General features: G+C 41.0%; 1 long non-coding RNA gene across 5 annotated transcripts in view; it reads left to right on the forward strand.

Annotated features, from left to right (window-relative positions):
• The window catches only part of LOC131768223 (uncharacterized), a 78,563-nt gene that overhangs the window by 45,070 nt on the left and 18,335 nt on the right, over positions 1-15,158 (forward strand). For 4 of the 5 annotated variants that reach the window (XR_010836201.1, XR_010836200.1, XR_010836199.1 and 1 more), the window contains exons 2-3: positions 2,132-2,282; positions 12,461-12,678. This is a non-coding gene — a long non-coding RNA (uncharacterized lncRNA). The remainder of the gene's footprint in view (positions 1-2,131; positions 2,283-12,460; positions 12,679-15,158) is intronic. The other variant, XR_010836202.1, reaches the window with a different exon arrangement.

Here is a 15,158-nt window from a genome sequence, read left to right on the forward strand (position 1 = left end):
GGGAAAGAAAACACAAGATTACCATAAACGGCGAGAAGTGAAGTTTCTGCTAACTTACTTAGGTGGCTGAGGCTACCTTATGTCAGGTGCTGTAGCCTGGTCTGAAAAAAACAACAAAACATTCAATGCCTGCACGTTGAACCAGAGCAGCATTTCTACACTGAGTTTAGCTTTTACAGAAGCAGAAGTTCTGGAGTCCTGGGACTTGCTATTTTGTCAAGGATCAGATGCAGTTCGGAGCCCCAGTTTGGCTTAAAGAGTGATAATAATGAACAGTATGAAGAGGCGTGCTATTTAAGGCCAGAATATAGTTACACATTCTGAGCAAAGACTGGATTGTGGGAGAGGCAGGTGGGATGCAAAAAGAGAATTTTAAGATAAATCTACAGAACTGACTCCTAGGTTCAGCCTTCACCAGAAAACCCATAACTCTTATATTCCTTGTTGTCTGTAAATAGTTTAAATCAAAGATTTGTTCAACAGCTAAGTAGAGAATTTGACTTAACCCAACTTTGTGTCCCTCTTTTATCAATATTAGATGAGTTTTCTTTGTAAGGAGCATATTTAAATAAGAAGGTATATTCTGATAGAGCAAGCCCCTAAAAGGGTAAAATAATTAACTTAATGCCTGCTTTGCTATTACAAAAAATCTAGACACAGTTACTTGCATATATTGTCTTGGTGTGTCAACAATGCCGGTTGTTTAAGCTAAAAGATACTCTACTGCTTTTAAGGTATTAGAGGAATTTTTAATTCCACCTTCTTGCTGAGTACAGACTCTAAGACAATAGGAACAATTGTTTCATGTAACTGTAACCAAAAAAATGGTGTATGAATACTATTGCTTTAGCATGTGATTTCAAGGAAGTGCCTGCACGGGCTGGCCTTGCAGCAGTGGACGGCACAGCTGAAGTGCTGGCAGCACAGCTCCAGCCTGGGCGAGTCATCAACATTTTCAGGCCTTGCCTCCAGGCCCCAGGAAGCCCGCTGAGACAATGTTCTCCAGTCTTCTCAAAGAAATAGTTATTGTGAAGGTTTGAAATTGCGCTTTCTGCCAGGAGGTGCAGATCACATGAGTAAATGCAAAAACAGCTCAAAGTAGGAAGAGAATGACCTGTGTGCTTTTCCATAGCTTTTTAGTTATTCTGCGTAAATATCGAGGATGTCGCTTGATTTTTGACTTTCAGTCATGAATGTAGCTGTTCCAAAGCTTATTGAAGTATGTGCTGATAACTCATTGCGTCATCTAAAAAGTGTTTATTGAGCACCTACTCTGTGCCAACTCCAGGCACTGAGGATAAATCAGTGAACAGAAACAAAATCTTATCACATGAACCCACAAATAAATATGTATAATGTATCAGGCTATAAACATCTTGTTTATTCTGTGTGTCTAAAATATCTAATTTTATTCAATGGTATCATTCATTGCTTTTTTCGGTCTTTCAGAACTAAATGAATTTAAATATCCTGGAACATTTATTTCACTGTCTATGAAAAACATCTACATACAAATCTACATAATATTGTTCACTTTTGCATTATTCTTCCAAGTATATTCTCATTGTTCCTGGTCTGTTTTGTGACATGAATAAGTAGTATTAATTAACATGCTTGAGAGGTCATGTTATATATGTATATATATTTACTGAGAAGATATTGCCAAGCAGTTATATAACTAAAAGGCTAAAGGTATCTGTGTTTATATGCATGTTTGTATGTGTATTTATTAAGTACCTTATAGATATTCAAATTATCATTGTATATAGTACAAGTAAATCTTATTAATTTGAACTTTACTCTTTGCAAGTTTACAGTTCTCCAGGTACTGATAAGGATGATTTATCTTTATATTACATTTGTATGTTTATTATTTGATAAGCAAATGTTATAAATACCTTTTTAAAAACTATTTTTAAAGTTGAAAAAAATATAAGCTTTAACTGATCATTCTTTGAAAGCTTAATTGTGTCCTAAAAACTCAACAGAAATAAAAGTATAATATGTATATTATTGTTTATGAATCCATGGTCCCCTTGTCCCTATTTGTTTAAATTAGTAAGTTTTTTTTTTTTTTTTTTTTTTTTTGCGGTACACGGGCCTCTCACTGCTGTGGCCTCTCCCATTGTAGAGCAGAGGCTCCGGACGCGCAGGCTCAGCGGCCATGGCTCATGGGCCCAGCCGCTCCGCGGCATGTGGGATCTTCCCGGACCGGGTCACGAACCCGTGTCCTCTGCATCGGCAGGAGGATTCTCAACCACTGCGCCACCAGGGAAGCCCAAGTAAGTCTTTATAATATAAATGTTTATGCCTAGTGGTGATCTATTTCTATAAAACTCAGGCTTAGATTTCTTTGGATTTAAATATAGTTCTCACCTCTTCATTTTAAAAGTGCAGAGAGCGAGTTATCAATCCATGACAGTGGCTTCTGGGTGTTATTTGGGTTAGCTTTGTCGTTGAAAAGCATCAAATACCCCTAAGATATATCTGACAGAAGTTTTATAAGCCCTCCACACTGCAAATTAAATATTGTTGAGCGAAATTAAAGACTTGAATAAGATGGAGAGAGAGAGAGAGAGAGAGAGAGAGAGAGAGAGTGTGTGTGTGTGTGTGTGTGTGTGTGTGTGTGTGGAAACTGATAAGCTAATTTTATTTTATTTTTTATTTTTATTTTTTTTGCGGTATGCGGGCCTCTCACTGCTGTGGCCTCTCCTGTTGCGGAGCACAGGCTCCAGACACACAGGCTCAGCGGCCATGGCTCACGGGCTTAGTTGCTCCCCGGCATGTGGGATCTTCCCAGACCAGGGCACGAACCCGTGTCTCCTGCATCGGCAGGCGGATTCTCAACCACTGCGCCACCAGGGAAGCCCGATAAGCTAATTTTAAAATGTATAATTTCAATGACAAAGGCAATCTTGAAGAAGAGATGGATAAATTACCCTACCAAATCAAGACCTATTATAAAGTCATAGTATGGTAAGGTATTTGTGTAGCAACAAACAGATAGACAATAGACATACAAGTGGAATAAAGACAACTTTGTGATAAAGTGACACCAAGTGCATTGGAGAAGGGATGCTCTTTTCACTAAGCAGTGCTGGGTTAATTTAATACTCTTATTGAAAACAATGACTTTTTGGTCTCCAACTCAACACCACGCATAAAAGCCAATTCCAGATGGACTCTAGACCTAAATATGAAAGATAAAACAATAAAGCTTCTCAGAAAAAACATAGAACATCTTTATAACCTTGGAGAGGGCAAAATTTCCTTTAAAAGGTTCCAAGACAATACTAACCAGAAGGGGAAAACATGACAATCTGGAAAATAATAATATCAAGAACCTCTGTCCATCCAAAGACATCATTAATAAAATGAAAAGCCAATGTATAGAGTAGAAGGTATTTGCAGCAAATATAACAAACAACTTGTACCCAGAGTATATTAAAAATTTCCTACAAATTAATGACAGACAACCCAGTAGAAAAATGAGCTGACTTGAACAAAAAGAGGATATGCAAACGACCCATTAACATAAAGAGTTGCTCAGCCCCATCAGTTAGCAAGTAAATGCAAATTGAAATCTCAGCTCGATGTCAAGGCACGCCTACTAGATTGAGCAAAATTAAAAAGAAAAAAAAAAATCTAGCATTGGCAAGGATGTGGAAAAACTGCAAATAGCTGCATTAGTTTGGACACCCACTTTAGAAAGCTGTTTGGAGCATCCACTTGAACTTCATGCATCCACGCCCTATGTCCCAGCTCTTGGCTGTCCCACAGAAACGTGTAGAACATCCCTCAAAAGATATGAGTAAGAATGTTCGTTGCAGCACAATTCGTAACAGCCCCAAGTTGGGAACTACACAAAATGCCCATTAACAGTAGGATTTATAAATTGTGGTGCACACTTACAACAGAATACCACTCGGCAGTGAGAATGAATGATCTACGACTTCACCTGAAATGGGCGTGGCCTGTCCATTCTTGTCTAAGGTGACTGGTGACACAGGTGTGATAGCATGAAAAGTCTCCAAGCCAAAATTTATTTTTTCGCTTTTCTGATTGTGTGTTATACTTCAGTGAAAAGTTTTAAAGAGTTAAACATTTAAAAATTAAAGCTGTATCACCTGATCTTAAATTGGGCAGGTAGAGCTCTTGGTCAAGCAGTCATAGGAGAAATTCTTTCTCTCAGAGCATCTTTCAAAACACAGTGACAGCACACATCTTGAGGAACATCCTCTGAAACTGGCACACACTTCCACCATCCAGAAGTTCACATGGCAAGTTGACTTTTAAGCAAACATCCTCTTTTCTTAGAAATTCTGTTCTATTTCACAGAATGCCACTCCTCTCAAAAGCTCACTGGACTAATTCAATCCCCACTTTCCAATGTCCTGAAAGATCAGGGTGAAACAGCTGATGATGAAAGGCTTCCGTCTATGGCCATGTTGCCACATGGCTTCAGCTACTATGTGTGTTTCAGGGAATCAGTCAAGTCATCAAAATATTAATTGGCTCACCCAGGGTCCCACAGGCATCAGTCGCCACATAAGAACGGAAAGAGGTGCTGCTAGCTGGACCCCGATGCCTCAAAGTCGTTCCCAGGACTGGGCTAGAAAAATGTAAACCCTCTACCGCTCATGGTCAAGAATACAAATAGACTGTAAATTTGGCGTTTTTATTTTTATCTTTAGAATGGTTATTGTAATTGAATTTTTGTCTTTTCTTTGAATGAAGGAACGTTTTGTGGTTGTTAAAAGTGTCTTTTAAAATTTCTTTTTTAAGGAAAGAAAAGTTTTCAAGTTCAAACACCAGCTTGAGGGAGCTTTTATATTCAGCCCAAACTAGAAAATCTCAACTCCTTCATATAGCAAGTCACGTGTGCTAACTAGCTAGGTGTAATGCTTCTCATCTGGAAACAGCACAGCCTCACCATGGGGTTTGGAAACGTGTGCCCGCATTTCTTGTCACAACAACTGGGAAATGCCGCTCTTACGGGGCTTGGGAGAGTCTCTCTCTCTCTCTCGCACACACACACACACACACACACACACACTAATTTTGGTCAAAATAACAGTAGTTCGCCCGAAGATAAACTGACATCGTGTTAAAGAGGATTTACCTTTAGGAAAATTTGAACTCTACACAGCTTAGGGTCTTCAGTTGAACACACCTCTGTAGTGTTCTCCCTGGGAGCCTGCAGGGCTAAAACAGATAAATATGTGATCTGGATGATCCTAAAAATAATCATAAGTAAAGAAGAAAATTTGCCTCCAGACCGACTAGAAAAATACCCTGTGGTCTTGGAGTGACAGCCAAACATTCTGTAATGATGAGTTCATCACCTGCTTTGGCACCAAAAAGTCAGTAATGGCGTTGCAGTGCTACCTTTTTGGCCCAGAGGGAAAAATGCACCCTACTTTAACCTCCAAGCTTCATGGGCTAAAAGTCATTTCTGCAGTTTGGTGATGCCCATCGCTCGAGGATCAGACGATATCCAGGACTTCAGGTGTGGTTCAGTCACTGGAAAGCTGTGAATTCCCAGATGTTCTGGAAAGCTTTCAACGCCTAGGCTAAAACATTCTTAAAACAATGTCTTTACCACCACCTTTGCCTTTTTCTTACTGTTGCTGGCCTGGTCGTGTGAGGGTGCTGGAGGGACCCAGCTTTCCTCCTCGGAGCTTGGATTAGACAGTGTTGGTTACCCGCAGTCACAGCAGTGATGCTGGTCCCTCCCAGCCCTCCCGCCCCCTCCTGCTCCACGACGCCCCCCCCGCCACCCCCCGTGTCTGCAGAACACACCAGCGCAGCGATGCCACTGGGCAGCAGGGCAGACAGAGATGACACCCCTTCAGGAAGCTGCTCATCTGGGGGCACCGTTCCTGTTGCACTTATTGCTAAACGCGTGCTTCTGTGAACCTCTTCACATTCCACATAATCCACTGCAGCCACCAGGTGGGATCTGGTTAGATGCGATTGACGTTTTCTTCACAAGTATTCATGACGTCAGTGCTGGACAACGGCAAGCATGGCCCCCATTCTGGTATCATCATCATCTTGAGGACCACCAACCCTCGCTGAGGAGTCTCTGTTCCAGAAGCCACGCTGGGGGCCGAAAGCAAATACCCAGTGTCCTTGCTATGTACCAGGGACTAGGCAGGGTCCAGGCAGGGTGGTGCCAGAGATCACGCCTAACCATTCAGCCACGAGCACAAAAACCCTCTGAGTTGAGTATTATTGTCCCAGTTTTTCCAGGGGAGGAAGCTAACATGGAAAGAGTTAAGAAAATGCGGTGGTCACTGGATTGTTTACAGATGGTCCAGATCTCCTTCCCTTCTGTGCGCAGGAAAGTAGCACTTCTCCACGTCCTCCAAGGTGGGGTGTGGCTCTGGGAGCAGTTTCAGTCTGTGAAACGTGGACAGAAGTGCCAGGGAAGCATCGAGAGCCTTCAGACAATTCACCGCATTCCCCTCCCCTGTGTTGGTGAAACGCTCGTCAATCAAAGTGCGGCCTTTGTCACCCCAGATCCTTGAGCGACTGTTGGACAGCATCTCTCTGCTGACCAGTATGGAAACTCTGACAAAGGGAATTTTTGTTCTGGTAAACTCCTGAGATTCGGGTTGAGGATGGAGAGAGTGTTTGCAGCCATAACACAATCTGGCCTAAATTTAATAATTTGCTTAAATAACTCACCCCAACTCCTATAGCTTGTTGATGCCAGATTCATGTCTCGAATCCAGGTCTCTCTGACCCAGCAGTTCATGATTTTTTCATTCATGAGCTCTCCTTTGGCATTGTAGGTCTGTAGGAACCTGAACTTCTGTCGCTTGCCTTCTAGTTTTATTATAGAAATGAAAGTGATTTTAAAGTGCAATCTGTTGTCTGTGGTTAGTCCAAGATTACGAGAATGTGGAAGAAAATTCTCTCATTCTCTGGCCCATGTGTTTGGTCTGGGGCTTAATGCCGTGATCTGCCAGCCTCTTGAGAAACGTTTCTGCCTTTCTTAATTCTGAGACTCAAGTTCTGGCAGCAAACTGTCAGCAACAATGTTAGCTAAAGAATGCACATCTGAGCTTCCCTGGTGGCGCAGTGGTTGAGAGTCCGCCTGCCGATGCAGGAGACACGGGTTCGTGCCCTGGTCCGGGAAGATACCACATGCCGCGGAGCAACTAAGCCTGTGAGCCATGGCCGCTGCGCCTGCGCATCCGGAGCCTGTGCTCCGCAACGGGAGAGGCCACAGCAGTGAGAGGCCCGCGTACCGCAAAAAAAGAAAAAAAAAAAAAAAAAGGATGCACATCTGTCCTGAGTTACTCACGTTTCTCACTTGAGCTTGCAGTTTCTATGGTACGAACTGCTACGTGACTTCACCCTTCTTTACGTTAATTGTCACTCGAGCACTATGAGTCTGTAAAGTAACACCATCACCCGTGCATGTATTGCGTTCTCTCTATATGCAATCCCCCAATTTGTCCAGGTTCTCATGTTTAAATTCAGAGTTTGGGGACTTCCGAATCCACCAGCAGAGCACACTACATAGCTGAGTAGCACCGCTCACCATGACAACCAACAAGGGAGAACAGCCTGAGGTTCTGAACCTCCCTCTCGAGCTCCTTCCTCTGAAGCCCAAGTGAACAGAAGACCCCAGGGACCCAGGCATTTGCTTGAGTTCCTGAATGACTACGGGCAACAGGTGGTCATGTTCGGTGGAAAAGACAAAGGAGAAGCCTCACCCTCTAAATTAGCGGTCTTGCCTTTTTAGAAGCTTGGGGTTTTCTCTTTCTCTTATTGGCAAAAATTGATTCCGTTTGGTTACTTTAACCCTGTGAAGTTATTTGATCACAAAATTCCTAAACCTACATTCAATAGCTCTTTTAAACTATTTTATTTGTTTATAATCCTGCCTCATTCCATAAATGGTTAGAGAAATTATTGTGTATATGTTTAACCTTGGCAAATATCTAACTTGCAGAATGATCTATACAATGAATAGAATGTATAGTTTGTTCGTTCATTTCTTATTTTGAAATAATTGTAGATTTTTAAGAAGTTGCAAAAATAGTATGGGGTGATCCTATAACCTTTCACCCAGTTTCCCCTACTAGTTACATCTTAAAAATTTTAGTGCCCTATCAAAACTAGAAAACTGACATTGGTACAATGCACGTGTGTAGTTCTCTACCATTTTATTACACATACATAGATTCATGTAACCACCAATGCTATCTATGAATACACAGACTATCCCATCACCACAAACATGTCTCTCTTTGTGATCACACCCACCTCCCCTTCCTCTGCCATCCCTATAACTCCTGGCAGCCACTAACCTGTTCATCCTTATAATTTTGTCATTTCAAAGACATTCTATGAAGTAGTATTTTTTTAAAACTTTTAATTTCTCCTGTTACTTAAACCATTAGAAATCTGACAGATCTCAAATACACCAAGATTATTATTCATATTCAACAATGATGATTAGTATGCAAATTTGTCTGGGAAAACCATTTTTTATCATTTTTCTATAACCTACATACATATTAAATGTTTTGTATATTTTAGAGGATGAAGACTTCCTTGATGACTCAAACAGCATCAGCATTTTCTGTTGGGAATAGCAATGAGCCAATAAAGTCTAGGTAAAACTTACACTCTGTATTGGCTCTTCTAATAGGCCTGGGTCTAATCTAAGACCTCCTTACTTATTGTGAGCCTTTGGGTTGTTTAGTTATGGGAGTGGGGATTTTTAAACTTTCGTTACAAAGAACTTGATCTTCCATTTAGAACAACATGGACATTCACTGTATTAAGCTTACGTGGATGTGTACTATGTGGGGGGATTTTACAGAAGATAAATTCCTATAAAACATATTCTTTGCTATCTAGGTTAGAAACAATCTTTTTATTCCCACCATATGTGATAATCCCCCCCATTCACTGAATAAACTGTGATTAGCTCACAGTCTCTTGTTAGGAACATATATGCAGCCAACTGGCCAAAGGACTATCATCCTGCCTGAGGAGGAGAAAAAAACACCACTGAGGTAAAATCAAAATGTCCATACATGCTGAGAAAGAGCTCATGAGAGCATGTGGCATTACCTATACCCGTGATACTCAAAATCAATGAGACAATGGTATCTATTAAAAAGAACGTGTATGAATTTTATTCTTTGAGAAATGGGCTAGGATGGGGGTAGAAAGATGGGGAAGAATGAAGACTTGGCCTATTGAAAGTGGAGATTATTTGACCCATTTATCAGAAATCAAAATTAAACGTTTTGTTTTACATTTTCAAATATTTGGCTACGTTTTCAGGTGGGTACACATTAAAAAATATTAAATGGCTAAAGAAGAGTGTTGTATTCTACCCATAGTTCGTCACACATCTTAAAAAGTATTGCTTGAAGAATCACCAGTTTAGAGGGAGAATTTGAGTGGCCACAGGACTGTTTTAAGTCCTGTCCGACTGCATTTTTATGTTCACTAAGATAAAGGCATTGTTGGAGTCATGAATAATTTTTTTAAAGGAAGCAAGAGTGTTACAGTAGATGAATCAAAGTCCAGGTGAAATCTGAGTAAGGCAAAAAGAGGCACCAGGTTGGATACAATGGAATTGAATGGATAGAAGTTCAGCCTCTGGAATCAGACAGCTAACTGAGCAAGGACTACACAGGGCATATGACTTGTCACCAGCACATGCGGAGAAGACTTAGGCTTTTCCTAACCATTGCCTCTGTGACCCAAAGAGCAACATGACAGTCCAAAAACAAAACCCACAATGCAATTTACATGGTATATGGTCTATGTTCACACTAGGACAGCACATTATTGTTGTACTCTTATGTGGGCCAGATTTTTCCTTTCTGTAGAGGTGTAAGTAAACTAGGACGTGTCTATAACAACACAGCCATTTCTTGGTAAAGGAGATGCAACACTAGGATGTGTTCCTGACTTCCAACGATAAAGGACTATAACAGGAGCAGGGTTTACACTTGAGCTTTACTTGCATGAAATTGACATAACTTGTACCAGAGCCAAAGATATACAGAAGCAGAGTTCAACATAGCATAGGAAAGAACTTTTAGCCACGTTAGAGAATCCAAAGATGGAGAAGGCTCATTGGAGGCAATGAGTCCCTTATTACTGGAGATATTCAAGCAGAGGTGTCAGTAGCCACTGTGGCTCTGTGTCATAGCAGTGATCCAAGCAACGGAAATGTTCTCCTCGCTGCAATCCCCAAATTTTATTAAACGTGTATCAGCATTTTAGGGCCATAGATATACAATCGAGGGTTCTATTAATCCGAAGAGTGTTGAGCTAAAAGGTTGTTTTCAATTGCAAATTCCACGTCTATGAAGCGGAACACGGTGGTGGCTTGGTTTTCCTTTCCCTGGGTAGGGTGAGGGATTGGTGAGAGATGAAGAGTAGGAGAAATGAGGAAATATTAGGAATAAGGCAATAAAATAAGCTTTTTCAAGGAGGTATTACACTGAAATCATTCTCTTCTATACTCAAGTCCTATAGACATTAACTAGGTGAAGTATTTTTCACAGTCACGAATAAAATGGCTCTGACTCCCCCTTGTTTGCAAAAGCAGTTCCCACAATCCAAGACTAGTCTGACCTATTAATGATGATGTTGTGGAAGCCACCTTTGTGTTGAAGAAATGTTTAGTTTGATTAAAAACTAACACAGGGTTGTAGGTCAATTATACTTCAGAAACAAACCAAAACAAACAAACATACCAACTCTAAGGAAACGACATTAAATTCGTGGTCACCTGAGGCGGGGTAGGGGGAAATGGGAAATTGGATAAAGGGGGTGAAAAGGTGCAAACTTCCGGTTGTAAGATAAATAAGTGCTAGGGATGTCACGTACAACGTGATACATATAATGAACACTGCTGTGTGTTACATATGAAAGTGGTTAGGAGACTAACTCCTAAGAGCTGTCCTCCCAAGGGAAAAATTCTTCTTTTTATTTAATGTTGTATCTGTATGGGATGATGTGTGCTCACTAAACTTCGCGTGTTCATCATTTCCTGATGTGTGTAAGTCAGATCATTATACACCTTAAACTCATACAGCTCTGTGTGTCAATTATATCTCAATGAAACTGGAAGGAATAAATAATCTCCCTCAGTTTAAAAAAAAAAAGAGTGGTCCAACCCCTAGGGAGGAAAATTTGCGAATGTCTAATCAACTATATGTAGCCAAACCAGAACCCAGAATTCCCTCCATGAATTCATCCTGAACACATATCCCCAACAATATGAAAACACGTACTGCCTGCACGAAGTTACTCAGAGAATGTTGTTCGTCACCGTCTAAGCGTAGGAAGCTCATTGAATAAACCACGGTACCTACACACAGTGGAGTGCCACGCGGGGAGGAGAGAGAGGAGGAACGCGGAAGCGAATGATATACAAACACAACATTCCACTGTGTACGCTCAGTCCTGGGGTAGCGGGGGAGAGAGAACCTCAAACAAATCCCAAATTCTTCTTAGTAGGTTGTTTATAGTAATGGCACGTGCAAAGCAATTCTGGAAGCGTTGAACGAATGAGTAAGTGTGTTGATGTTGAAGCTAGAGTTTTCACTACAGAAAGAAGGACATACAAATGTGGGATGCTGAGATGCAGAAGAGAGCCCTCCGGGAGCGGGTTAGAACTGGAGGATTGGTGTGAACGCAAGACTTCATATATACCTGTGTACACATATATTTACATGCACTGACATGCATATGTATGTGAGGATACTGGTCTGCAGGTATATGTATAGATCGATAGATAGATTTTGATTTAGATTTAGATTTCTTAGCTCTCTTTAATGAAAAGAGACAAAGAGCAAAGACCAGAGTAAAAAGCCTAGCACGCAGACCTCCCAGGAGAAATCACTGACTCCAAGTAGGCGGGCTGCCTGGGACACCCACACCTGCGCTCCTCTGTTGTCCAAATCCTACAATTTCTTCCATCTACCATTGGTAGGATTTTTGGTCCATCTTCCTGGACCACCATGAAGTTTAGAACAATCCTCAGGACCTTAAAGAACTGTCCCAAACTGTCACTGATTTTTATTCTGTGTTCCTGCAAACATTTCTTTAAAGTTCGTATCAAACTTGGATGTTAATTGGCATCATGGTAAACTTCCCTTATTTGCCCCTGATCCCACATTTCTATGCCCACACTTTTTGTCTGACATTATGGGTCTCAAAGATCGGCCACAGCAAGTTAAAACACATTAGATTGCAGAAGACGTTCAGCAGAGTATGGATTTTTTTTTTTTTCCCAAGGGGAAAAAAGAAACACCTCATTGGCTGAGAGAGTTTGCAGCGCTCAAAACTTGTTGACCGAGGATGTACCCACAGGCCCATGGGCTGAGAACACAGCTGTGAGAGCCTGGGGGAAAGTACATCAGAGACTAATTGCATCATCATAAAGCAGCGCTTTATCATGTCTCAGGTACCCGCCCAGCCCATTTACCACCGGTAGATTGGATTGGTGACGCAGCTCTGTGCGCAGCCGAGACTCCGTGTCCTAGGATGCAGGTCAGCCCATCTGAGGGAGACCCAGGGAGGCACAGGACGCCCTCTTACCCAAAGTGCGGTCCCCAAGACGGGCTTTCCACGTACCGGCGGTGATCTGCGCTCGGATCCGGATGCCCTGACTTGGGGAAGCAGGTAAGAGCAGTCACCACCCAGACAGGCCATGTCTCATTCCTTGGAGGAGAGTTGGTGATTCTTCCAGAGCTTCAGGAAAGGCCAGAGGGTCTAACTGAATGGCCCCAGAACAGAAGGACCTGTGTCTTATGGCAAACTCAGGGGCCGTGGTTCTGTTAAGTGCGAGCTCACTAATCCTGGGCGGGCCCCTCTTAATTTTGCTCCACTTTTCCTTTTCTGCATGTGTTCTTACGGCTGCTTTTGCTGATTAATTCTGGCATACAAGGGAGCTCAAATGGCTGTGTTTTCAGTGTGAGTCTCATCCAATGCTAATCTCAGTTCCAGGCACCCTATTGTCCTCAGTTTTGAGGTTTGCTTAATTTGCTTTTCTCTGGATGAAAAGAAAAGGGAGGAAACATAGATTTTCTTCTTTGCAAAGGAAACATAGATTTTCTTCTTTTCCCTTTTTATCCCTGAACTTCCTCATGCAGTCCTTTCAAGTGGCTTATGCAAAGGATTAAAAGTGAAGGGTGAAAAAGACAAATAGAAGCCGCTTCTTTGTCAGCCTCTGAAGTTCCACAAACAAATTGAAAGTTCAGCTGAGGTCTATGAAAATGTTAGCAGATGCCAAAACGCTGGCAGCCAGGATCTGTGTCTTTGTGCAGGAACTGAAGAGCTACCAACAGCTAGAAAATTTTTAAAACCTTGGCAGTGATGGAATAGTCCTACAAAAAAGACAGTGAGAAAGAGAGAAACATTCTTAAATGATTAGATTTATGAACTTGTAAAAGAATGTTCTCTACAGATCCTAAGCCTCTAAGTATGTAGATAACTGAAATACTAAGACTTGGAGACATTTATTTTTTTTTAATGATGCTATTAGTAATAGTGGTTGAAAAGAATATGACTTAACTTGAAAATTTCTGTGAAGGGATGTGCATAATTATTAGTCAAGATTTAAGTCTGCAACAAGCAAAAATGTAAACTTCTAAGATAATTCCATTTTTAAGTTATTCAGAATGCTAATCACATGACATCTTAACAAGGAGATTTTTTTTCCCAGTAGCAAGCTTAATTAATTACATTAATATGATCATGATCAGCCCTTCTTAATTATTTTATGCTTCTGAATATTTAAATTGGAAATATATCTACTGGATTCATCTTTTTAAAAAGACATTAGTCAGCCTAGCAAAAACATTTAGGCTGCATAAAATGAATTGAAGCCAATATCAAAAGTTGAAAGTGCTCTTTATAAAGTAGAATTTGCATTTTTACCATAAAATATAAGTGACAAAAATATGATGAAGGCAAATGATTGGGAATGTATTTACTAATCAAGTTATAAAAGGTGTAAATACTTCAAAAATGCTTAGTCAAGGGTAATTTCCTTTTTTATAAGTATAAGAGTTTTAATTTAGCTTTATCAGAAATTAATTTTTTGCTTTTATTTCTTTAAGAACAACTTTTCTATTAAATCGTCTTCATAGATATTTGGCTGTAATGATGGAAAAGAAACAGTAGAGGGCACTTTAGTTCTCTAACAAAATAAAACCATTCCTAAAACCTTGTATAAATCAGTAAAATAGACAATGGGGAGATTTGAACTATTGCTATCTGGTAAAGGTCAAACAAAACCCTGAAGCAAGTTCCCCTGCTTCACGGAGCCTGATAAAAGATAACTCAGATAAATGGTGATTTCTTTCTTTAATCCATCGGTAAATAAACTGGATAACATGAAAAACAAGTGTTCTCAGATCTGCAAATTCACGAGTCCATCAATTCAAGTGTATTTCTTTTAAAAATCTCACATTGGGCTTCCCTGGTGGCGCAGTGGTTGAGAATCCGCCTGCCGATGCAGGGGACACGGGTTCGTGCCCCGGTCCGGGAAGATCCCACGTGCCGCGGAGCGGCTGGGCCCGTGAGCCATGGCCGCTGAGCCTGCGCGTCCGGAGCCTGTGCTCCGCAAGGGGAGAGGCCGCAACAGTGAGAGGCCCGCGTACCGCAAAAAAAAATCTCACATTTCTTTGGAAATCGCTTGTTCTATTATATGTACTGATTGAAATCAGTAAATTCACATTCTCCGGGACTTTTAAGAGGCAGCCTGAGTACTCTCAATACATTGGAAGCAGCACTGTGTAACTTTCTATTTCCTGTCCTACACCCACTAACAATTAGCTTTAGTTACCTTCACTTAATCAGTTTCCTCCAAAGTTATCTTAATCATCATCATCATTTCAAAGCAAGGCACCTGCTTTCAAGTTGCTTCCACTCTATTCTAGCTGAAAAGGTAAAATTAACATGCGAAACAGCAAACCACAGAGAAGACAAGGCATGATTAAGTCTAAGTTGTGTTGTTTAGTGTGTAAGTGACCCCAAGCAAGTCATTATCACCCCCAGGGCCTCAGTTTTTACATTTGATAATGAGGTTCTGTACTTGATGATCTGCCTACAACAATATCATCCATTCTTATTTTGTATACTGGTCTATCAAATCTGAC

Source organism: Kogia breviceps, chromosome 13, assembly GCF_026419965.1.
Source record: "Kogia breviceps isolate mKogBre1 chromosome 13, mKogBre1 haplotype 1, whole genome shotgun sequence".
NCBI classification, from domain to species: Eukaryota; Metazoa; Chordata; class Mammalia; order Artiodactyla; family Physeteridae; genus Kogia; species Kogia breviceps.